Source organism: Lissotriton helveticus, chromosome 4_1, assembly GCF_964261635.1.
Source record: "Lissotriton helveticus chromosome 4_1, aLisHel1.1, whole genome shotgun sequence".
NCBI classification, from domain to species: domain Eukaryota; kingdom Metazoa; phylum Chordata; class Amphibia; order Caudata; family Salamandridae; genus Lissotriton; species Lissotriton helveticus.
Window position 1 is genome coordinate 1507771302 of NC_136063.1, and position 25826 is coordinate 1507797127.

General features: G+C 42.7%; 1 long non-coding RNA gene across 1 annotated transcript in view; it reads right to left on the bottom strand.

The window, feature by feature from the left end:
• Window positions 1-25826, bottom strand: part of LOC144827573 (uncharacterized) — a 540892-nt gene that overhangs the window by 111224 nt on the left and 403842 nt on the right. The gene's annotated exons all lie outside the window — the stretch shown is intronic.

Sequence of the window (25826 nt, forward strand, 5' to 3'; positions counted from 1 at the left end):
AGGATAAAGGTAGGGCAATGCCAAGGGCTTGAACGCTGGACAGTGTATCGGGGAAGAGGGGCCAGTTTCGGTGGAGAAAGTGCAATTGGGAGGAAGAATATGCTAAGAAACCGGCATGATGGTGTGCCCCTTGCCCCGGTCGGCTGCGGACGGGCGCAGACGGTCTTAACTTTGGCGCAACTTCGGCGCGCCATCGTCGCGCCCGCTGCGCTCGTCCGCTGCGCTTCTGGAAGCACATGTGCGTTTTATACGGGAGAGCCTCGGACAACTAGACCACCTAGTCTGGTCTCCGTTTCCTTCAGGCTCTCCCAAGATGGCGCCCACTTTCCACCCGACTGGCACAGAGAGCCGTGGGGGAAGAGCCGCCCTCCACGCAACGGCAGAGGAGCCGCGATGGACCGGGGCGTATGCAGCCACAGGAACAGGTAAGTCACAGTAGAGCAGAGTATTAATGCACAACCACAATTTAAAACAATACAAGGCGCCTGCACCTAATCGTACAGAGCGCCAGGATGGGGAAATACAGGTTTAAAATTTCAGCAATGTTAAGAGTGAAAGGCGCCTGCACCTAATCGTGCAGCGCGCCAGAAGTGACAAAGAGAAAATGCCGCAATTGTAATTAGAGCGTAGCAGGAGCACAACACAGAGCGCACTGTGAATCCTTTCGCCTCAGAACCCCCACTGACGCCGGGAGCTGCCACCACCCTGACGATACACCACAGGCCGACACACTCATTTGTTTGGAGGCAACCAACTTTCCTTTTTTTAATTCATGTACGAGTTTGTGGAGTAATGCAAATTGCAGTATCATGGATGATGTCATCAGTGATGTCAAAAGTGTGATGTCATTTAACATGCCATAATATGTAAGGTCATAATTAGTGCATGAGTGGGGTCTTGTTATAGTTGGGTAAAGAGCCTTTAGGATGTAGCACTAACCACACAATGCCTTTACAATGCATCCCTTACCACACAATGCCTTAACCATGCATCGCCCTTAAAACAAGTCTTTACCACGCCCATACCTTTACCACACATGCCTTTACAACAAAATTGCAAATTGTATGTGAAACACCTGAAATAACATTTTACACGCACAAAACCATAAAAATTCAGCAGTAATAGTTTGAGGTATCTCTGATAAATATAACTTGTGTCCTAACGTTACTAAAACTCGCACCCCCGCCATGATTTGATTGATTTTAGTTTTGTATAGTGCTTAAACGCCCAAGGGCGTCTTAGAGCTGCTTCGGAAATTTGGAAAGAAAAGCTAAGCTAATTTCTTAAAAGCTATGTTTAAGGGACTTCCTGAAGGACAAATGATTTGGACTCTCCTTCAATCTGATGGGTAATGAATTCCATAGTTTAGCAATTCCCAAGACAAAACTTCTTCCTTCGCAAGAGGTTTGTCTGATCTTGAGTGTTACCAAAAGCTTTGCGGTGAATGAGTTTTCTTGGGCGACGCTGGACCAAATTAAACTGCAAGTAGGCCAGACCAATGTTAAGTAAAGCCTTAAAGGCTATACAAAGAGCTTGATTCCGAACTCATTCGGAAACCATACCGACTGACTCGGTTCCAGAATGCTTTCCGTACGACTTGGATCGTGGGAGTTCGACTGAATGAGTATGATGCATCTGGATCCGATTCGGTCGGACCCCCATTGACTTCGATGGGAGCCTGTGTTCCGAATGTGAGCACAGGCACCCATTGAAGAGAGGGGTGGTTGGTGAAAATCGTGCGCCTTGTGCCTGCCACATTGTGCATGGTTTGAAAGGGGGGACCACATGCCCGATTCGGAGGGCCCTGGGTGAAGGGGGGCCTGCTACAGGACCCCAAAGACCGATTCCGGCATCCGTTCTGTTCCAGGCAAACTGAATTGGAAAGGCTGTCCGAATGGGTTATCGTACTCGCTTGTTGGGAAACCAAGTCCATATAGCTATACCAATCGGCTCCAGAAAGGCTTGTCCTGTCCGCATGCCGCCCGGAACCGATTCGGTCAGCGCTAATGGTTTCCAGCCATCGTATTTAGTTGTTTGGAACTGGGAACAAATCAGTCAGAAACAAAGGCTCCGGATCAGATTCGGCAAACCTGAATCAGGTTCGGAGCCCTTCTGACCGAGATCGGAATCAACCCCATAGTGTTTTGAAATCTATTCTCTTATTCACTGGGAGCCAGTGCAACTTAACCAGATACTGAGAGGAAAATTGGTATTTAGGAATTCTCAACACAAGCGGGCAGCCGCATTTTGCAGCATCTGCAATCAATGTAGAAATCTTTTCTGAATATTCAGAAACAGAGCTTTTTCATAGTCCAGTTCAAATAAAGCTTATACATTAACTATAGTTTTCTGAAGCGCAGGTGGAATAAAAGGACATATCTTCCTGAAAGACCTCATAATATAAAGTACAGATGAGTCCAGGGTATTGGCCTGACCTTCGAAGGTCAGATTACTATCCAAGGCAATCTCTAGATTTCTAACCATTCTCACCAGTGTAGTCCCAATCCCCTTGGCCACCAAGTGGGCGACTAGAACAAGGTATCCCTGCAAAGCAATAGACATTCATTTTTTCTGGAATTAACTTTAAACTGCTGGCCCTCACCTAGTTAATTATTTGTTTCATACAGTAGCTGTTTCATCTGGGTTATTGGATACCAACACCACTATCTGAATGTCATCGTCTGCATATGAGACAACAGAAAAGCAAAGGATTTAATAAGCCTTGCCACTAGGGTTACACAAAAATTAAAGAGAATAGGATTTAACGATGAGCCCTGCGGCACTCCACATGGCAAACTAAACACAAAATTACCCCTAAGCAACATGTTGTTCCCTCTCCAAGAGATAAGATTTAAGCAAGATGGCACCACAACCTCTTATAACACGGTTAAAGAGCCGGTCAATCAAGATGTTATGACTTCATGTATCAAAAGCTGCAGAGAGAGCCAATAGAATTAGAGCTGCCCTGCCTCCTTCTTCAAGAATGGATCTTAACTTCTCAGCTGCAACAATCATGGCTGTCTCAGTACTGTGTGCATCCCTAAATCTGAATTGAGTAGAATCCAAGGCCCTAGTTACCTCCAAAAAGGACATAAGTTCTGAGTTCAAAGCCTTTTCAAAAATTCTAGATGGAAAAGGTAGTCCAGATATTGACCTAAAGTTACTAGGCTGATTAAGGCTAGTTTTCTTTAATAAAGAAATAATGTAAGCTTTCTTCCAGTCTAATGGAAAAAATCCAGATTGAATTATTTCATTATAGATTTCAGTCAGATAGGAACTTTCAATTTCATGTGTAAGATGCACAATTTTAGGTGGCCGAGATTCTAAGGAGGAACCTGACTTCGTAGATTTACCTAAACTGAGAACATGCTCAGTACTGAGTGGGGAGAAAGTATCTAAGACTCCTGGATTTGAAGTGTCTTCAATTTTAGCCAGATGGTCAGGAATCTTGGGATTATTAGATTCAAAGGTGTCAAAAACGTTGTCTACCTTTTCCTGGAAAAAGTTTGCAAGTGTATTACAGAACACTTGACTACAGTATTCTTGGGCACTTTGGCCAGGATTTTTACTGTGCTAAATTATTCTTGAGTCGATTTCATGGATTGTAGGATCTTATGAGATAAATATTTTGTTTTTTCCTCCAAGATTAGCTTTTTACAGTCTCCAATTGAGCGAGAATAAGTGTATCTTGTGGTCATACATTTCTCATCATAAATTTCACAGCAAATGTTGCAGTGATATTATCAATGATGTTATGGAAAATGATATGAGTGATGTATTATGTGGGGAAATTAGCAGTGCATGATGAGGCAACGAGTTACAGTTACCTTAGGGTATACAAGATATAATTACTTGAGATAACTAAACTATAACTGCTGAATTTCAGGATTTTCAGTGAATTTCTGCTTTTTTTAATAGTATTTACAAACTACAACATCTGTGTAACCTTTGTTTTTTCTGTGAATGTCTATGTTTTTAATATTTCATTACTCTGCGTCAATACAACTTCCACCACGAATGGCCTCTGGCATGCATGACGAGGGGTTGGCTGCAGGGCCTGCAGCCAACCCCCCACATGCAGCTCACCTCCTTGGACTGATTTCCTCAAGCTTCTTTATTAGAAATTGGGTCTCTAGTTGGCAGAGGTTTACACGCTGTCCAAGTACGGACCACAATCCTAGTCAGGGTAAGCAAGATACACACTAAAAGATAATCTGTGCTCACCCTCTGGTAGCTCGGCACAGGGGGAGTCAGGCTTATCTAAAGAGACAATGTGTAAAGTCTTTGTGCAACACACACACATAGAGTAACATAATGAGCACACCACAGAAATACTCCACATAGGTTTAGAAAGATAGAAATTATTTATCTAAGTAAAACATGATGATCAAAACAACAAAGATCCAATAAGAAGAACATGAGTTATGAATTTCTAAAGAATAAGCCAAAAATAGTGCTTAGAAGTCAATAGAGCTAAACGGATACTTGAGGTTGCGCTAGACCCTGGTAACTCAAAAATTCAGGCCCACCACGATGGAGGGCAGCCTGGCAACAGGACTCAAAGTGGTCCTGCTAACAAAGTTCCTTCAGATGGAGCACAGTGTTGATGTTGCAGACTCAATGAAAAGAGTCGAAGAGGTGCCATGTCGTCATCAATCCATGGATGGCGCATGCGTCGGTGCCAATCTGTGCTATGGACGGAAGCTTCGGTGATAGAGCCCCTTGCAAAGCTGGCACTGCATTGATGTTGAGCCGTGCTGTCTGTCTGCGTTATGCCACAACAGCTGTAGAATTGCTGTTGTTGAGCAGCTGCTGCATTAGTGTTGAAGATGATGTATTGGTTCCCATTGGCACAAAGTCACCGCTGCATCAACGTTGATGAGGAAAATCTGCAAAAACCCACTTCTGGGGCCCAGGACTGGAGGGGCACCTCAGGCAAGTGTAGGACCTACAGACGACAGAGTCCAGCAGCACTAGGATTATTGAGAGAATTGTTTATGACCCTGGGACTTGAGAAAATAGGAGGCACGCCTGAATGCTCTTGGAGTCACTCCGGGCTCAAGTGAAATGGGTCCAGTCCTTGTCCTCAGCAGGGCAGAGATGAGCAGGCAGCAGGGGCAACTCAGCACAGCAGTGAAGCAGTTCCTTGAGACAGTTAGCCATGCGGAGTGAAAATCCTTTCAACACAGCAGTCTTTACTCCTGGCAGAGTTCTTCACAGGTCCAGTAGTTTACTGTCTAGGTAGGGTCAGAAACCCTAATGTATACCCAAATGTGCCTTTGAAGTGGGGGTGACATCAAAACAAGCTCTTGAGGTGCTCAGGTCCCCTTTTGTTCCAGCCTTTTCTGCCAAGCTATATTTGGGGGAAAATCAGCCTCTGTGCGGGACACAGAAGGACACTGCCTATTCAGATGTAAGTGTTAGCTACCACTCCCTCTTCCTGCCCAGGTAGACTATTTGAATGCAGATGAGTTCTGTTTCACACCCACCCAGCCTCTGTGGCTGTCTAGAGGGAATGCACAAAGTGTAGCAGTCACCCAGCCCAGACGTGTATGGAAGACAGGCTGCAAGGCACAAAGAGGAGTAAAAGTGGTTTTTCTAAAACAGTAATGTTAAATTCAACTTGACCACTAAGGAGGATTTATCATTAACATTCCAAATATATGAAACATGATTTGACTGCTCCTTTCTAATCAGGAAATGCAGCTTAAAAATGTTTACGGAATTCCCTTTGCTAGCCAATGAGAGGAGTAGGCCTATAATAGTGAAAAATTAATTGAGCTGTTTGTCACTACCAGTACATGTAAAACTTAAAGGTACATGTCCTACCTTTTAGTTACACACACAGTCCTTAAAATGCAACATGCACCATTTGGTAGCTGAAGTAGGAAACTTCGGTATGCCCAGTGAATCAGCAAGGTTTAATGACTTCCTTCAAGCCTTTAACCTCAATTTGCTTGGGAAATTGTAGTCACAATTCACCAATGGAAAACATTTCCTCCCTCTGTTAACAATCAATCCACCACAGTGTATTTGTGAGTCAGTGTCTAAGCAACAGTGCCATGCCCCACAAAGTGATACAGCAAAAGGAAAGTGATCACGTCGCTCTGTGGGTTGGGATAGAAGCCTCAGATAGAAAAAGCCATTGATTAAGCCCTGTGAAGATGACCAATGCTGAAGAGCAATGCAAACTAACAAGTCAAATCAAATGGACAGCAGAGATTAAAAGAAATTTGAAAGCTGGAAATCCAATTGGTGTGGACGGACCGTGCTTCTCCAAAACTCTGTAACAATCACAAGCTGAACCAAGCTGTCTGCTGCCCTGTGTGCATACCTACAAGGGAATCCTCTGAGGATGGTAAAACACAATAGCTGCATTATACCAGGCTCAGCAAAAATAACATCACCTGCATAACTGGCCGAATAAAGGAAATCATGAAAAGTGTGCAACATTTTAGAGCCACAAAAAGGGCACACAGACAAATGAACACCACCATAATGTGGGAGCTACTGCATGCTGCTTCCAGGGATCATAAACATAGGATATAGGAGCACAGGATAGAACACAGGAGGCCAAGTGATGATCATTTTTTATCTAATTGTGGCAAAAAAATACTAACAATTTTGGCAATACATTAACACCATATGCCATGGGCACTCAAGCCGGGGGAACATGTTGCAAACAGGGGACTGGGTCACACATGTTAAATCTCTGTATTGAGAACCCTGGGATAAATGCAACCTTACACAGGCGGGATGAACATGCAACTTATGTAGAAACGGGATCACTCTGAGCGAACTCCCAGCAAGAAGCGAATTGGTGTTCCTCAAAATGCTGAAGAAAGTTAGAAAGGATGGTGCCCCCAGCCCTAATGGCCTGCCGGGGTCATTATTACGGGAAACCCACAATTTTGGGCTTCAATCGTAGAACCATTGTACACTGAATGCAGGCTCTTGGAAGAAGTCCCTGAGTCATGGAGAGTAGCCCTTCTCCAGCAAATCTTTAAGTACGGCTCCAACACCAATCCAAGAAATTATCACCTCATTACATTGTTATACATCAAGGGCACATCCTATGCCAGCACCTTGCTTCAGGAGCTCAACACAATGGGCAGATGCAGAAGGACTACTATTGTTTGATCAGACAGGGTTTGGTGCAGAGGGATCAACTGTTGACAAAATAGTCACGCTCTAATACCTTGCTCATCAAGCAGCAACCCAGGGCTCACTCCCCGTGTTTGCCTGTTTTATTGACTACTCAGCCATCTTTCACTGAATATCTTGGGGGGGAAATTGGAGAAGTGGAATATCTGTCCCAAACTGCTGCTAGCAATCATGTCTTAGTACTCGAGGACCTGGGTACTAGTAAAGCTCATGGGCGAGACAGCCACTACTAAGTTCTACACAGATAGAGGATTAAAACAGGGATGTGTGCTGTGTCCTTTTCTATTCAACCTCTATACAGCAGACTTGGGACCTGCTTTATCTGGGCAGCCTTAGTTACCCCTAGAATTGGTGAAAGGAGAATCCCTCTCATGCAGAACGAAGACGAGCGCACGCTGCTTGACAACACAAAAATCGGCTTGCAAAAAGCTCTCACTGTGCTAACATGTACAATATCAGGAATGAGCTCTTTGCCAACAGGAACAAAACTAAAGTTGTGGGCTTTGTAAAGTACCCAAAGAAGAGGCTCACCAAATGGTGGCTGGGGCAGCTAAGGTTGGACTGTGTGCAAGATTACAATTATCTGGGGGCCTGGCTAAGTGAAACTGGGACCTCGACCCTGCACTTAAACAAAATGAAAAATAGAGCAATAATGGTCCTGTACTCTCTGAGTGAACTAAATGCCTCACTTGACAGCCCAATAACCACCGACATATGGAGTGTAATGTCCTCCATGTTGCTCCCCACATTTAACTACGCAAAGCAAGAATTTCCATGCAAGTTGGCAACCACCCTAGAAAAGACCGAATGCACAGCCTACAAGAAAATATTCCATCTCCCAAAGCACACAAGAAACCCCTTGATCAAACTGGATATTGGGTTAGTGCAGTAAAACCTAGAAAACCTTGCAGCACTGGCAAAGTATTACTTCCAGGTAACAGTCGCACCTAGTAACTCCATGAAGTAGACAATAAAAACTATTTTCTGTTAATCATCCTTGGTACATTAATTTAGCAATAGCAATGAAATGCCTGCAACTTGCAGTGGACAACTGGGACATACATGTGATTTATTTATTTATTTATATAATTTGCAAAGCGCAACTCATGCCGTTAGGCATCTTGGAGCTATAGGACCTGAAAAAGTTGCTGTACTAGATGACCTCATCACGTTTAGCTTGGGCCGGGTTGCCTTAAGTATCCTGAGGGAACAGCCAGGTCTTTAGGGCCTTTCTGAAAGTGAGTAGAGAGGGCGCAACTTTCAGTGCCATTGGTAGACTGTTCCAGATCACTGCGGTTGCCCTAAAGAAGCTCTTTTCTCCACAGTTGGTTCTCCTAAAGGAGGGAACAATCAAATTCATTGCGGAGCCAGAGCGTAGTGTCCTGGCTGAGATGTACCATTTGAGTCTCTCTCTAAAATTATCCAACCCCAGTCCATGCAGCGCCTTGTAGGCCAGGCAAAGAGAGTTACATTTGCTGCATTGATTAACCGGCAGCCAGTGCAGTTTCCAAACGGCTCTTCTTGCAGATTCATATTTGGGAATTTTGAGAAGAAACGGGCAGCAGCGTTTTGCAAGGTCTGGAGCTTCTTTTCAAGGCCAGCTGCGAGAGTGAGATAGAGGCTATTACAATAATCTATCTACATAAGAACCAATGCGCTGACGACCATTCTCAGGAGTTCCGGGGGCAGAAATCTTTCAATCTTTTTTATAAGCTTTAGCAAAGAGAAGAAGACTGATGTGATTTTGTTGACTTAATTCCTGAACTTCCGTTCTTTATCTTTCAACACGCCCAGATTTTTTACTTTCTTTACTAGTTCAGGGAGTGAGTCCAGTTCGGGTGGCCACCATTCTGGTGTCCAGAGTGAGTGGTTGTTACCAAAGAGGATGACCTCTGTTTTGGTGGCATTTAGTTGAGGTAGTTGTAATCAATCCACTTACTTAAATTGGTAATGTAGTTTTTGAATGCCATTCCTGAGTTGTTCTCGGGCTTTGCCAAAGACACTACAATTTGCGTGTCATTGGCGTAGGGCATCATGTGAAAGCCTGCACTTTTGATAAATGTCACCACATACATGTTAAAAAGTGTTGGGCTCAGCTACACTTCATTAAAACAGTAATAAGGAAAACAACGGCACTAGTGGTACTACAAATTTGACATGAAAGCCCTACTAGCTACAGCCCCACACAAGTCTCTAACAGCACCCCAACTGAATACTCCAGCTAAATTCCATATATATCGGGCAGTGGGTAAACATGCACTAAGACTAATTTTATCTGCAAGACTGGCCTTGCTCTTAATCAGGGAATTAAACCCATCTTGGAGAGCACTTGAGAACATTATTCGCTGTCGATTGTGCAACTATAGAAGAAAATCCTTAGCATACTTTGCTGCCGTGCCTTTCTACATGCATGTCAAACTTAACTGAGGTCCATTCATCGGACTCGTTTAGTTAAAGCAGCTGTTCCCCATTTATATTCTTTGGAAACTGTGACTGAGATGGCCAAATTTTCAAAATTCTTCTCACTAGTTCGCAATCAGTTATGGAACCGGACCCACCAACTGCTATTGCAGTGAAGCCATCTACAGTCCAGCCTACGTGGGGTCTGACAGAGTGGACTGTCTCATTGAGATGACCAAATTTCCAAATTCGTCCCACTAGCATGCAGTCAAGTCAAGTATCTGTATTCGGTTACTGTACAGATAACCATAAAAGAACACAGGGGCATATTACCAACCAATAGAGATAATTTTTGTCTCTAATTTGTTTAGAGACAAAAATTATCGCCGCAAATCGGCGATTTTTATCGCAGATAAACCTTGCTATTAGCAAGGTTTATCGCAAATGCGATAAAAAACGGCCGCAATGCATGAATATCGCTAAAAAGTCAGCGATATTCATGCATTATCGAGCAAATGCTCTTAGCCATGTTATCCACCTCCCATTGGTTAACATGGCTAAGAACTGCTCAGGGCAGGTGTTAGCTTTTGGAGATATTCGCGCTTAGCGCGAATATCTCCAAAGGTTGGTAATAGGAGATAGCGATGTTAGCGACTGTTTCCAGTCGCTGACATCTTGGCACGCCCACTTTGCATGTCATTAGTGATAAATATCACTGACATGCAAAGCAGGGCCCAAGATGGTCGCTATCTCCTATTAGCTGTCGCTAACTGGTGTTAGCGGCAGCTTGGTAATAGGGAGATAATTTTATCTCCGCTTTCTTGGCTTTTAAAGCCAAAAAAGCGGAGATAAACCCCCTTGATAATATGCCCCACAAATCTTTACTACTTAAAAGCAAATATGTAAAGCGCTCTTATACCTGATTCGGTTCGGGTCTAGTTCGCGCTATATAAAACTCTGCAAAAAAAAAATGACGGCTGCAAGAAATAATCATAAAAGCACAGTACAGTTCATACGGTAAAGGAATTTTAGTGGCACTTGAATGCTTATTTACAAATAACAAAATTATAGTTTTCCGCAAATTAAAAGCATTTTTTTTAAAACGCAGAAACAGAAGCAATATTAATTTTCTAGGTATTGTATTGCTAAAAATGCAGGTCAGCACTGTTTCAGTCCTAACTTCTTTAGGACAGGGATAATCCATCTCCTTCTTGGTGTATCATAATACTTAAATAGCAATCGTAGGATCGTTGATTGTACAGAAATGTCATTGCAAGGGCACTTACACAAAACTCTAGCACAGTCATTTACCTTGGGGTAACTGGAAAAATCTATATAAAATATTTACCCTAAAACGTGTCAGCAGGAGACGGTCAAAATCGACGACTATAAGTAACAAGCACGGCTGTATCATTGGGGTCAGCAGGGTTAACTGATGGGCTTGTACCGTAAATTTCTTCAGTTCAGTAGTCGCTCTGAGTTTGCCCAAAAAACTCATGCAGCTGGCCTTCAGGGCTTTTCTTGAAACACTGCGCAATAAATGTGGCTCAGTGAAATATTCCAGGTATCCTAATTTTAAGAGGACGTTTTTCATGTATTCTAGCCATCTCATTTGTTTGGCCCATCTATCCCCAGCACGTCTGTCAATATGTCGCGATTAAAACCAGACTCTTCTGATGTCCAAATTCTATGCCAGAGGAGGACAGGTTGGATCTTCATCGGATCCTCCAAGTATGGCATACCCAATTCCTGATGGCAGATGTAACTTGAGGTACTTTTAGGAAGGGACAATAGAATTTTTTTAAATGTGTCTTCCACAATCTGCAGTGTGTGTATCTCTGCATAGCCCCATATGGCCGCTCCATAGGTGGCTATTTCCACACATTTGGCCCTATGAATATGTAGTAGTTCCCCCGTTGGGCGTCTGCCTAATTTACGGTTTAAATTCGATAGTGCCATTAGTGACTTATCAAACAGTAGGCGTCTAATCTTCACTGCCTCAGACCATGAACCTGACCCATCAAATACAATCCCCAAATATGAAAATGTTTTTGTGCACTCTATCGGCCTAGAGTCTATAGCGATAGATTTAATCCTCCTATTTGACCCTGCCCCGCAATTCATTGTGAATGTTTTAGAGCAATTGATAGAGAGCCCAAGCTGTGACATAAAATTAGAAAACAAAGCAGTGTACGGGCCATTAGAACTGCATCGTCTGCGCTTCGCTACCATGGGTAAATCCCTGCACTCGAACTAAGATAGTTTCCAGATTGTTTATTTATAGAGTGAAGAGAAATGGGGCAAGGGCACAGCCTTGTCTCACACCTCTCCTCACACTAAAGTGACTAGCGCATTCTCCACCCAACCCATAGCGGATTTTAGCCTTTGCCCCTGAGTAGAGCTGCCTTAAAAAAGTAATAATTAAAACATCTACCCCCAAGCTTTCTAAAATTGACCACAATTTATCATGTGTGACACAATCAAAAGCTGCTGTCAGGTCGAAAAAAATCATAAATAATCTTTCCTTTTTGGCCCTTGTATATTTATCCAATAAAATATGTAAATTAAGTCCCTGTTCGACTGTCCCCATGCCCTTAGGGAACCCAGATTGGAGGTTACTTATAACATCCTGCTCCTCTACCCATATCTGCATTTTTTTTTAAGTTTGATTTATTGAAGAAATAAAGAAAGGGAGGAGAGGGGGAGGAAGAGAAAAAACAGGAAATGGATACAACAATATAATATATCAGAATGAGGAATATTAGCTAAAGTAAATACAAAAAGAAAATCAGTAATATAATAAAACTTTCATGAAAGGCAAATATAACAAGCATGAAGATTGCATGAACATAACATATGTATATAAATTAGAAATACAGTATAGTACAGTGAAATGTAAATTTGTAATATAAAGGCAAGAGGGAGATCATGGAGGTTTACGCACCTCGACAGTGTTAAGGTCTGGAGAGGCATGTGTTGGGGCAGAGGAAGAAAGATATGTAACCAAAGGAAGCCAAATCAGGTCACGTTTAATTGCCAGGGAAATGGGGGATACATAGCTAGTATCTAGTCGATGGTGAAAGCAAACTGCATTCCACCAGGAAAGATAGGAGACATTTGCAGCTTGCTTCCAATTAGAGGTAATGGTATGGAAAGCCACTGCAATCAAAAGGTCAAGGAGGAGGTAATGACGAGGAGACTGGGGGAGTTCTGGTGACAGGGAGCCTAGGAAAATTTGTGAAGGGGAAAGGGGGACTTGAAATTGAAAAATCTTCCAGTTAGTTGCCAAAATTTAGAGATAGGAGGGCAATCAAACAGCATATGTTTGAGATCTGCAGAGGGACAAGAGCATGACCAACAAGTAGGGGGGGAGTCTGAAGAAAAGCGGGATAGGGCAAGTGGGGTGAATAAAGTCCTGTGATAAATAAAATATAAAGTTTGAGTAGTATTAGCAGCTCTAGAGGTCCTATGTAGTTTATTCCAAAGTTTATCCCAAAGAAGTACCGACCAATCCTGAGAGAGATCAGATTCCCAGGCAGTTTCGATTTTAGATTTTACTCTGTCATTAGAAAAACGAAAAGAGTCATAAAGAGCAGATGCGGAGGGAGTGGCTTCTAAAAGTAAGGAAGTGGGTTTGCGGGCTAGAGGAATATCAGTTGAAGATGGTAAAGAGCGGAGGTAAGTGATCAGGACTGGATGAAGAGCAGTGTATTGTGATCGAGCAGAGGAGGGTAGCTAGAAATAGGACTGAAGATCCGTGAAGGAGAGAGGAAAGCCTTGGGAAATCAGCTGAGAGACCCCACACAATCCTCGAGTATGCCAGGACTTCCAAAAGATGGTGCGGTTACGGATCGGAGGAGTGAATTATTCCAGATCGGTTGTTCGTGAGTAGAAACAAGAGAGGGATAAGAGGAGGTCAAGTAGGGTAAAAGGTGATTGCGAGAGAAAGAGATAACAGGTGTAAGAAGACGGGCTGGGGAAGATGAGAAAGACAAGAATTCACAAAAATTAAAAGGGGAAATAAAGGAGGATTCCATAGCTAACCAGACGGGGGTTAATAAGGAAGGTCTTGAGAAAACCAGCGGGCAGTTTGTTTCATAGAAAAGGCACGGTGATATTCACAAAAATCCAGAAATCGCACACCAGAATGAGATTTGTCTTTACGTAAGGAGGCAAGAGCTATCCGAGGACGTTTACCATTCCACAGAAATTTCAATAATAAAGAATCAATCTTTTTGAAGAAAGAAATCGGAATACGCAGAGGGAGCATTGAAATGGTATAAAGAAGAAGGGGGGATAACATCATTTTTATGGAATTAACTCTACCCCACCAGGACAGAAAAAGTGGATGCCAACGTGAGATAGCGGTGTCCATTTTCTTGTAAATGTAATCAAAGTTTAGTTTGAGAGTGTCAGATAAGAGAGGAGCAAATCAAACACCTAGATATTTGATTTTGGAAGGCTGCCAGGAGAAACCAGTTTGAGAAAAAAGATGTTTCTGGCACATAGAGTTTAAGGGGAGGATTTCGCATTTATCGGCATTAAGGCGTTAACCAGAAACCGCGGAAAAGGAAGAGACTTGCTGAAGAAAGGAAGGAATAGAGGAAACAGGGTCAGAACAATAGAAAAGGATATCGTCAGCATAGACTGAGAGTTTGACCTGATGAGAACCAAATTGAAATCCCTTTATACTGTCATCCAGACGAATCTTAGTAAGGAAGGGCTCTGAGGCTAAAACAAAAAGCAAGGGGGATAAAGGGCAACCTTCTCGAACACCCCTATGTAAAGAGAAATAATCCGATGTCATCCCATTGAAAAAAATGGAAGCCTGAGGGTTAGAATAGAGTAAAGAGATGATATAGATGAATTTGGGAGGTATGCCAATCCAACGCAAAGCCTGGAATATAAAATCCCATCCAATCCTATCAAAGGCTTTCTCCGCGTCCAAGGAAATGGCTGCGAAAGGGAGATCTAGAGAAGAAGCCTTACCAAGAATGTTAAGGAAGACACGTGAATTGTCGGAGGAAAGACGACCCTTGACAAAACCTGATTGTTCAGGACCAACTAGATCGGGTAGGAGGGGATCCATACGCAATGCTAAAATCTTAGCTAGTATCTTGTAGTCGGAATTGACCAGGGATATCGGTCTATAATTTTTGCATAAAGAGTGATCCTTGTCCTCTTTGGGGATTAGGCAGATTAAAGCCTGTTGGAAAGAACCATGTGAAGAACCTGCTGAAAGAAAGGATTGAAATAAGAGTAAGAGTTTAGGAAGAAGGAAAGAGGCGAAGTGGCTATAAAATTCAATAGTGAATCCGTCAGGACCCGGAGCCTTACCGTGCCGTAATTTAGAGACAGCGAGGGAAAGTTCAGAGAGTGTAATGTCCTGTTCCAGAGAAGTGAGATCAACATGAGAAGCCGGAGGAGAGGGAAGAGAGTGAAAGTAAGAGAGAAGATCCGAAGATTCCGGGACCCGTTCGGGAGTGTAAAGAGTGGATTAAAATTTGACAAACTCAGTGAGGATGTCTTTATCTTTAAATCTAGATTCTCCAGAGGAAGACTTTATGGATTCAATCTTTGTACGCTCCTGTCTTACTTTCAAGTAATTAGCTAGAAGTTTCCCCATTAACTTTTTACCACCATAATATCGGGAATTACATTTTAACAAAAGGTTAGAGGCAGCATCGGTAGTGAATTTATTAAATGAGATTTTTGCGTCAATACGTTTTTTTAGGGAAACCTCAGATTTAGAAGAATAGTAGACTTTTTCTAAGTGTTTAATATCTGCTAAAATTTGATTAGACTTGAGCTCCCTGAGTTTCTTCCTTCGAGCCACAAAATCAATGATAAAACCTCTAGAAGCTGCTTTAAAAGAGTCCCAAACCGTAACAAAAGAGGAATCAGGGGTGTGATTAAGGAGAAAAAATTCAGTGTCAAAAGCAGTAAATTCAGAACAAAAAATAGGTTCCAAAAGTAAAGCGTTGTTGAAACGCCTTCTGCCAGAATGAGGGGAAAATGGAAGTAGGTCGAGGTCTACGAAAACCAGAGCGTGATCGGAGAGCAGAATGGAGCCAATTTCAGAGCGAATGGCATGTTGGGGCAGGGATTTGCTAAGGAAAATATGATCAATGCGGGATTGTGATTGATGGGGAGGGGAGAAAAAACTGTATTCTCTAAGGTCTGGATTACACAGTCTCCATATATCTACCAGAGCATTGTTTTGAAAAGCGTTAACAAATTGGGTGTGCATTCTGGAAGGAACAAATTTGAATTTGAGTGTCGGTCAATGAAGGGATCCACGACTTGGTTGCAATCTCCTCCGAGAAGGATGTAATCGCCGGAGAGGGAGGACAACTTGTCAGAGATAGAGGGCCAAAAGGTTCGGTCAATCCCGGTAGGGGCATACACATTAAAAAGGGTGAAGGGAATATTGTCAATAAGAAGTGTAACAATAACCCAACGGCCATCAGCATCACATTCGTGAGAAATTGAGGAAACATTTAACTTTTTATGCAACAAAATCACAACACCATTTTTCTTGTTAACCATGGGAGAGCATAGAGCATGAACCACCCAACAACGCTTAAGCTTCAAAGCTTCAGACTCTGAGAGATGAGTCTCCTGTAGGAGGGCAACATCCGTCTTGAGCCTTGCCAAATGTGATAAAACCCTTTGCCTTTTAATAGGATTATTTAATCCTTTAACATTCCATGATGTAACACGGAAGGAAACGGCATAAAGAAACAGCTAATAGCAACATGCTCGTTAAATGCATTACAATAAGCTGAGAGAACTGAGAAGAAACGAGAACATATTAGAGAGAAAGAAGGGGTATGAGAGAAAAGAAGAATGAAAAGATAGAGGAGTCTAGAACAGGAACAATACTGAGTCCGAAAAAGAAAAAGGAGGAGCAGAAGAGAAGAAAGTAAAGAGGAAGAGAAGACAAAGAAAAGAATAGATGAAAATAGTCCAAGAAAAGAGGATCAGGAAAGAGGACAGAAACAATAACGATCAAGAAGACAGTACATGTCCAAAACGAACGACTGAGAGACATACTTACGAAAAACGAAAAAACCCAAAACAGGAATGGGGTGTGGTGGTGGCAGGAGACGACGACAACAACATCCAGAGCGAACACCAGACCTCAATTACCATTACATCAAAGGGCAGCACGAAGAAACATTAAGGTAAAATAGGGTGATGAGGAGAGGGAAAATATCTGTTAAAGTAAGAGAAACAGTAGGATAAATGCATGGTCTGAAATAAACAATAAGAGAGATGGGTTGAACAGTAGGTAAACAAAAGAGGAAAAGACAACCATAATGACAACATTAGATACTTCATAACATCATCAGTGCCAACGAGGAGAACACCAGAGCCATATTATACTGAGATGAAAAAAGTTAACAAAACCAGTCAACCGGGCCTGGATATATCCATGACATCAGGACCATGCTGGCGAAGAAAAGCTTGTAGGGCCGCAGGGTCCTCGTAGGTGGTTGTTCTGTCTTTATAAGTAACCTTAAAGAGACAAGGATGCAAGAGGCCATATCTAGCATTAAGGGCTCTGAGCTGCGGTCTCATGTCCAAGAACTTCTTCCTCCATTCCACGGTGGCTTTGGAGACATCCTGCGAAAGATAGAGATGATGACCCTCCCAAATGATCTGCTTCTTGAGTTTGGCGGCTGAGAGGACCTGTAGAAGGTCAGTATATTGCAGGAAGAGCATGATGACACCTCTAGGCTTGGTAGCGATCTTAGGACCAAGACGATGAGCACATTGGATGTTGATGGAGGATAGGGCCGGAGCGTCTAAGATCTTGGCAAGAAAGGACTGGAAGAAGGTGGTAGGGTTAGACCCTTATGAAAGTTCCGGAAGGTCATATAAGCGTAGGTTCTTCCTACGGTTCCTGTTTTCAAATCCTCCGTCTGCGTTTAAGTAGTAGTATCTCCGCCTCCATGGACGGAATACGGGAACAAGAGGACTGCAAAGAATCTGTGGATTGTTCCAAGGTGAGGACACGCGTATCCAGAGAAGACCATTTCTCCTGCATAGCCTGCATATTTTTGGTGGTGGCTTCCATAAATGGCTTGAATGCGCGCAATTCCTCCAATATGAGATCCATAGAAGAGGGAGAAGAATTACTCCCAGGAGATGGCGGATCTTTTTTCAGTCGTTTAGAAGAAACTGAGGAGGGTGGCGCTTTACTTCCGGTGGGAGTCTTAGGAATGGCTCCATGTGCGGAGTCAGATTTTGATGGCCGACCCTCTTCCATGTCTTGAATAGGTGAGTCGGAGTCTGAACCGACCGGCACTTTAGATGCGGAATTGAGCTTCAAATTGCGAAGTTTCCCCATAAAAACCCAGAGAAGCAGTTGAGCGGAAGCAATTAAATAATGGGGAATAAGCAGGCGTCTTGGCACAATATAGAAAAAGCAAAGGCAGGCACTGTAGTGGAACAAAAAGATAAGGTTTAGCAATGCTCCATGGATAACTGAAAGAAAGGCAAGACCTGTACTATCATGTGGTGTTCAAAAGAGGGCACTGCCACAACCAGGAAGACAAAGCTGAGTTCTTGCGGTGAATTGATAGAATGATAGCATTAGGGTCGAGTCGAGACAATAGAGACACCACAATGCCATAGAAAGGTACCCCAGTGAACTTTCTGGCAGGTCACGCAGGAGAGAAGCTGGAAAGAAGTGAGAGGAGACGCTGTAAGCTCTTATGGGCGCTTCTGAAGAAACAAATCCAGGCGAAGTTGCGTCGAAAAAACACAGGACAGCAAGAGGGCAAGGATACAGGCTGTGAATTGCGCCGAAGGTAACTGTGTCAAAAGTTCAAAGCCTGTATAAGCAAGGAATTCGACATAGGCATGTCTGAGGAGGAGAAAGCAACAGCTACAAAATGGCGCCCGGAGCAGCAAGGATGAAAGCCTTGAGGAGATAAGTCCAGTAAAATACAATAAAACACACGTTGGGGCTCATCAGCTGAAGTGCATGAGGATTAAGATTCCATGAGGTCAAGCAGGCATCTCGAAGACTGTAGGAGCCGGCCGCTTGCAAAATCCGCGGCCAGCGTACAAAATGGCGGATGCAATCACCGTAGATGGGACCTCTGGGCGGCCGCCAGAAAAGTCCGCGAAAACCGGGAAACAATGAGGGCGCTAAGCTCGCCTCATGTTCCGGTCCACGGAACAGTGTTCAATAGGTTGAAAAACGCGAGAAGGCTGCCAGAATCCAGTGGTGAGAGGAGGTCGGCGTCGGAGCCTCCGGGTTACGCGGCCATCTTGGCCGGCGTCCAAGCCACGCCCCCCCCTATCTGCATTTTATCTAGTAAAATCCGCCCAATGATCTTAACTGTTGAATTCAGCAGTGAGATTGGATTGTAGCAGGCTGGGTTCGTCCTGTCTCTCTTTTTAAAAATTGGCACAACGATAGATTTGTACCGTGTAGATAAAAAACCCTGTGCACTACATGCGTATAAAACCTGTGTTAAAAGTGGTCCCATAAAACTACGTTCGATTTAAAAAGATCAACAAGTATGCCGTCCGGCCCTGGAGCCTTACCACCCAGGCTTGAGTTAATTGCTGCTATAACTTCACTAAGTGTGAAGTCCAATGTTAGTTCTTATACCAAGGCCTCCATATTGAATGAGGTCCCCTGGGGGTCTATTACGGAATCGCTATACAGCGTCGCATAATGTTGTATCCACTCCGGCTCAGTAATGGTAATCTCTATTGAGGCCTTGTCCTTCTCAGCTAAAAATGGCTCATTCACCGCCTTCCAAAAGGCAGAAGAATCATGTATCTCAGAGGCGTCGTGCAAAGCACGCCATGCTTCTTCCTTTAGGGCGGGCTTTCTTGCTTTTAGAGCTGTACTATAGTTTCTTCTTGCCTCATTAATAAGTTCCCTATTTTTCACGATCGCGTGGAGGGAATTTTTAAGTTTAGTATATGCCTTTGTACACTCGGTGTTGAACCACCCTTGTTTCTCAGAGAGTGCTTTCTTCACATAGTTAGAGATAGCCACGAAGTTTTCTATAATTTCTTCACTGGGTGAGCTTTCATCTAGGCACATTAAAAACATACTTTTACAGTTTGACACAACTTTAATAATTAATTCCTTGTAATCCACCCTGGCCCATCTAAGTGCAAATCCATTTTCCCTAGTCAGTGCAATGTTATCAATAATATCAGCCAACGTAGTTCTAGCATTAATGCCCCGGCTATACATCTATACTTCCACGCTTAAGGGAAAATGGTAAATTAGAACCATCTCATGTGTCTTAAAAAAAATTACTAACACGTGAGGAATATCTACTTGAAGATAGTATAAAGTTGATAGTAGAAAATGTGCCTCAGCCAATAAAGGTAGGACTAAAAGGTACTGTGGGTGAACACAGGTTGTTAGCAAACCTCAAATCAAACATGAACATGATTTCATTCAGTACATCACCATATATTGTGTGCGAGAAATGTGCAAAACTGATATATTTTTCACATGCCAGGCCACATACTTCATTGACGATATGTTTTGATAAGAGTGAATTAAAATCCCCACCCCGTACCACAAATATCTCCTTCTTTAAACCAATATACAAAGTGTGTAAGTGGTGGCTCATGGATTTCAAACTTCTTTAATCGTCTCTGAGGTTGCATTATTACAAAAGTTCAATAACACCACACAGGAAGTATCATCTATATGCGGATTCATTGTTTGGTATTGGGGTTCAGTTACAATTAAATAAATTTTCCCTGTATTCAAGTAATTTGATATATATATGCACGGCCCCCCCTTAGCTCGACCATGCGAAGAAGTAAAAGCTGAAGTATGGAAGGTCTTATAGCCACTTATATGTATAGGGTCTATCACCCAAATTTCTTGCAGGCTGAGAATGTTAACATTTCTCACAAACTCAAACCATAAAGCATTTGTTACCTTGGATTTTAGTCCTGCGATGTTCCAGAACAGGCTGACAATTATCTCCCTGATCTTTTCCACAGTCGAAACCCCTCTCAATAGTTAGAATAGATGTAGGATTAGCATGTTGGGGGTAGGGTAGAATAGAAACATTCAAAGTATTTATCAGCGGGTCGTTTACTGTAATTGCGCTTACTGTCAGGGAGGATCCATAATGAACAATTGTATTATTACTGGGCAGCAATGCGAGTGTACCCCCGCTGTCCAACGAGTCTGATCTGCTAGATGATACATTATAGCATTGTTCCCCCATTTGTAGTCAGTCAACTAAATTGAGGTTGCTAAGTGTTTCAAAACGGTTGAAAAGTAGGCACATTAAACTGGTGTCTCTGGCCTGAGGGATAGGGTTCCCTAAATGTAGGAGCATTTTTTTTACTCGTTGATTGGTAAAAATAACCGAATGGAACCAAATTGAAACCCTGCCTTGTAATTATTTGACTTCCCACTATTCTCAAAATTAATTGTACCAATTGTGGGGTTTTAAATGTCAACACTACACAGTCCCCAGTCAGATTTGTACGGCCTCTGCCTACCCACGATACTCTCCTAACCATCTTAACTTCATCAAAGAGTCTCTCGGTTAGGTCTGACCTTGTGCCCAACCAATGTAACGATTTATTTCTTAAAAGCTCCAAGGATTCTATTGCTCCAGTCTGTATTCTTGGGACATTTGCCAGTACCACCACATAGGGTGTACCAGCTAATGGTAAGTCCAAATGTGTTTTAGGCGACTCGTCTCCCATCTCAATCGGGGCGCTCGTGTTATTGCGACTGTGGTTTGGGGCTTGATTGGGAATGAATGGATCTACAGATGTTATGGATAGTGCACACCCCTTGATTAGCAATAGGGGGCAGTGCATGCACCGCATGCAGTCAATTAAGGAACAGGACTCTTAACTTCCTGAGCAATCAAGCCATCTATCATTGAGCACAAGTAGGGTCCGACTGTGTGGCCTGTCTCACTGGACCCATATTACATCCAAAATTGGTAGTTCCAGACAACTGCATGGCTCCTCAGGAGCACCTTAATATATCTTAGTCACCCTTTGCATGTGTGCAGGTCATCTTCGCCTCTAAGCACTGCATTTTATCACACACTGTAACTTGCAATTTTAACAACACATCACTACGCGACCATGCTCTACCCTTGTAATCCAAAGCAGCCCGTATAGCAATCCCATTTATGGCCCACCTGGGCCATTGCGCTTAGAGCCTCCATTTTAACATTCTGTTACTTGCTCGGGAATTGCACCTTGCACTTTAATGGCATGCCCTGGCACAGACAAGTGTTGTGGTACCATCCCCAGGCTCGGAACCCAGTGCGCATCTTTAGCACTGCTCTCTGCACTATCATGCTGTCCTCACTGCACGTTTTTATGACCTCCTTGGCCCCAGTACAACCTCAGGATATCTCCCTTTTTATTATGGGAACATTGTTTTACTGTTTTAAATATATTGAATACACATATTTAGATTCATGTCCTTTTAAAAAAATATTTCTTATCAATGCTCTTGTGTTGATAGCCTTATATTTGTTATGCATTTTGTAATGATTTTAAGTAATCACAGAATAAGCTTATTGTCATTGTTATTGTTATTGCCTTGAAATGGCAGGCCTGAGGAAGGTGTGAAAGACAACTTGTATGGGTGGCACAGTCAGTACTGCAGGCCCACTGGTAGCATTTAGATTACAGGCCATGGGTATACGCCACCTTACGAGGGACTTATAAGTAAACTAAATATGCCAGTCAGGTATACACCAATGTCCCCATGTTTAGGGGAGAGGCACAAGCACTTTAGCACTGGTCAGTTGAGGTAAAATGCTCAGAGTCATAAAGCCAACAAAACGAAAAAAGAGGAGTTAGGCAAAAGGTTTGGGGTGACCCTACAGAGTGGGCCATTTTCCAACAGTTTTCTTCCAGAAATCCATGATCACATGAATCCCCATATACAGAAGATGACAAGACTACAAAGTGGTGAAACTCTATGAAGTAAGTTATTCTTTGTTTGGTGTAGATGTCCCCCTATTCCTCAAAAATGCAAAGAAAACACACTTGCTTTGCATTTTGCCGAGCCCAAGAAGTTACGATCATTTGTCCTTTACAGAAGTGGAGCTTCAACTGGGGCACCATCTATGTTTCTATTTGTAAGTGCCTCTTGTTGAGGTTTAATTTCTGTGAAATGAGCATCAGGGCTAGAACAGAACCTAACCTGCCAATTTATCCAAAAAGAGTCCATAATTTTGCACAAAAACACAACCCAACTGGAGCTCCTTCTACTGGCTAATTAGTAAATGCTACCTCGTTGGGTAAATGTCTAGTGAATTCTCTACACTACAGCTGTGTAGTGGACCATAAGGAAATGTCTCTAGTGTCCTTGTGTGTGCTTAATTGTGCCAATGTGATTGTAACACGAGTGTCTTCTTCAGAAATCTGTGATAACATGAATCCTTGTATAGAGAAGACAGCGAGACTACAAAGAGGTGAATCTCCACCAAGCACGGGTACTTCCTCTTAACTATATGAAGTTAGTGCTTCTTCGTTTGGTGGAGATGTGCTCATATGTCTTGGCTTCAGGAACACATCACCAAAATCGTCTGGAAAAGCGCTCGGGCCATTTGGTAAGCTGTCCATCATCCAGGTAAAAGGTGGGAAGACCTTTGCATACTACAAACATGGGTGGGGCAGGGCCAAATTTCTAGGTGTTTATGCACATTTGCATACTCACATTAATTTAAAGGGAAAAGCCTAGACTCTGCTCTCACCAGGAGATGACAAAAAGAACCAATTGTCACTGTCACTACAGATTGTGCTCAGATAGATTAATGATGCATTCACCTCCCACCAAGGATTTCAGATCCTTTTTCAATGTGGAATTGCTGAGAAAACACACTGTCTGTGCCTTTGCCAAGCCCAGGAAGTTAGTATCATTTGTCCTTAACAGAACTGGAGCTTCAACTGGAGCATGTGCTATGTTTAAATTTGTAGGTGCATCCCATTGAGGTTTAATTTCTGTGAAATGAGCATTGGGGCCAGAACAGGACCTCACCTGCCTGTTTATCCATCAAGAATCTATAGTTTTACACAAAATATCTACTCAACATGAGAACGTTCTACTGGTAAGTGCTACCTCATTGGGTAAATGTCCAGTTTGTATTCTACACTACACCTACATAATACACCACAAGAAATATCTCCAGTGACCATGTGTGCATTTAATTTCAGCAATATGTTTATTCTTCAGGGCCGCCCCAATGCCCCCACAGCCTCAACCGGCCCACCACCTCCAGTGGGATCCGAAGTGGCAGTCGCACTCAAGGAGCAGCATAAAATGCTGCTACTTGTGTGTAATACTATACCCATAAGCTATTGCAAAAAGCTAAAAAAACAATGAATTTTTAGCCATGTGTTGGATTTAATCCATCATAATTTTTTTATTTTCAAAAACTTTCAATGAACACAAAATACAAACTGTTTTTATAAATATGTGTGACACCTAAAAACCTTTGGAGGACAGACGTGCACAAAAAATTACAAATAAATACACAAATTCAAGCAACCTCTTTCATACTCGTCACCTGAGACGTAACCAGACTCAATACACACTCACATTGACAATCAAGACTTCAAACTTACAAAGAAACCAACATGTAACACAGAAACGAAAAATAAATAAATAGAACCTATGTCAAACCATTGGGTTAATTTCAATTGTATGTTATGCAAATTTAGCAGGGGTAAGTCTGTATTTAAAAAAATCATCCCCTATTCCCAATGGTAAGTGAACAAATCTACTTAAAACATTAGTCATACATGTTCATTTTGACTTAGGATTCTGATTTTCTATGTGGTCCTGATGAGAATCGGACAAAGGGTCGCGTCAACCTTTGTTGTGGTATCCTATGTGTGCACGTCTGTCCTCCAAAGGTTTTTAGGTGTCACACATATTTATAAAAACAGTTTGTATTTTGTGTTCGTTGAAAGTTTTTGAAAATAAAAAATGATGATGAATTAAATCCAACACATGGCTAAAAATTCATTGGTTTTTTTGCTTTTTGCAATAGCTTTTGGGTATAGTATGACTCAGTATTGGCTTTTGGTTTTGGTTATTTAAGTATATAGACTGTGCCTTACTGAGGTGAGTCAAGGCCCTTGTTTGTTTTTTCGAGCTACTTGTGTGCGGCATCAATTTTTTCATCTGTTTCCCTGCCTGCTTGACAACGGGCAGGGAAATAGATGAAAAGTCTTATTTAAAGCTCCCGCCAGCTGGGAGCTCTAGCTTGGCAGTAGCTTTAAATTGCTGCTGGAGAACTGAGAGACAACAGAGGTTTCCCTGCCCGCACTAGTGCAGACAGGGCAACTTCTTTTTCCTGAGGGTCGGCTCCCAAGGGCATAGGTGAGCCTGGCCCTCACATTGGGGTGGGGCCACATTATCCCCTACCTTTCACTTGCACAGATTGGCACCAGGGAATGGGACCCCCAGAGTCAATTAGAAAATCATGGAGAGGCATCACACAGCCTATCCTCCTTTGCCCAGGGGAGGTGGTGGTCACTGAGGCCAAATACAGCCTGGTAGGGAGGCCACATGGCCCCCTCCCCATTTTTATAATCAGCCTGGCCCCCAGGAACGAGGCAGTCCCCAGGGCCAAAAATGGCCCATGTGAGGGGCGACCTCCTGAAACTCATACCCCTTAATTCATTCAGCTGGGCCCAGGGGCATGGTGTCCCTGGGGCTGAAATTAGCTTGGGTTGGGGGCCATGCACGCCCCCTTCCCCGTAATATTTTTCTTTAATCCACCCTCCAGGACCTGGATCACCTGGAGGGCAAATATATAACAAACACTTGTTTTTCCCAATGTTGCCACAAATTCATTGATCCTCTGTGAAATCTCTGCCAAACTTGATACAAAATAGATTTTTGCCCCCATCAGGGTCCCACCACCAGGCCTAGGGGGTCAAGACAGCAGGTGAAGTGAGTGTCAAACAATTATTGAAGATTTTGTAAAAAAAACCACTTTGTTTATGGAAACTAGATCTAAACTGGTATATAATATAGATGTATACACTGAAAAAACAAATGCTACAGGGATGTTATAGTTAGGAAATAGATTTTTTTTAAAACCTTAGAAATTCACTGAAACAAATAAAAGTTACAGGAACATTATAGTTAGGAAATAAAATTTTAAAACCTTAGAAATTCACTAATAATGCCAAAGTTTACTGAGATGTTATATTTGGGCTTGGATTTCACACATCCAAAACCATAGAAATTCAGCCATAATCAG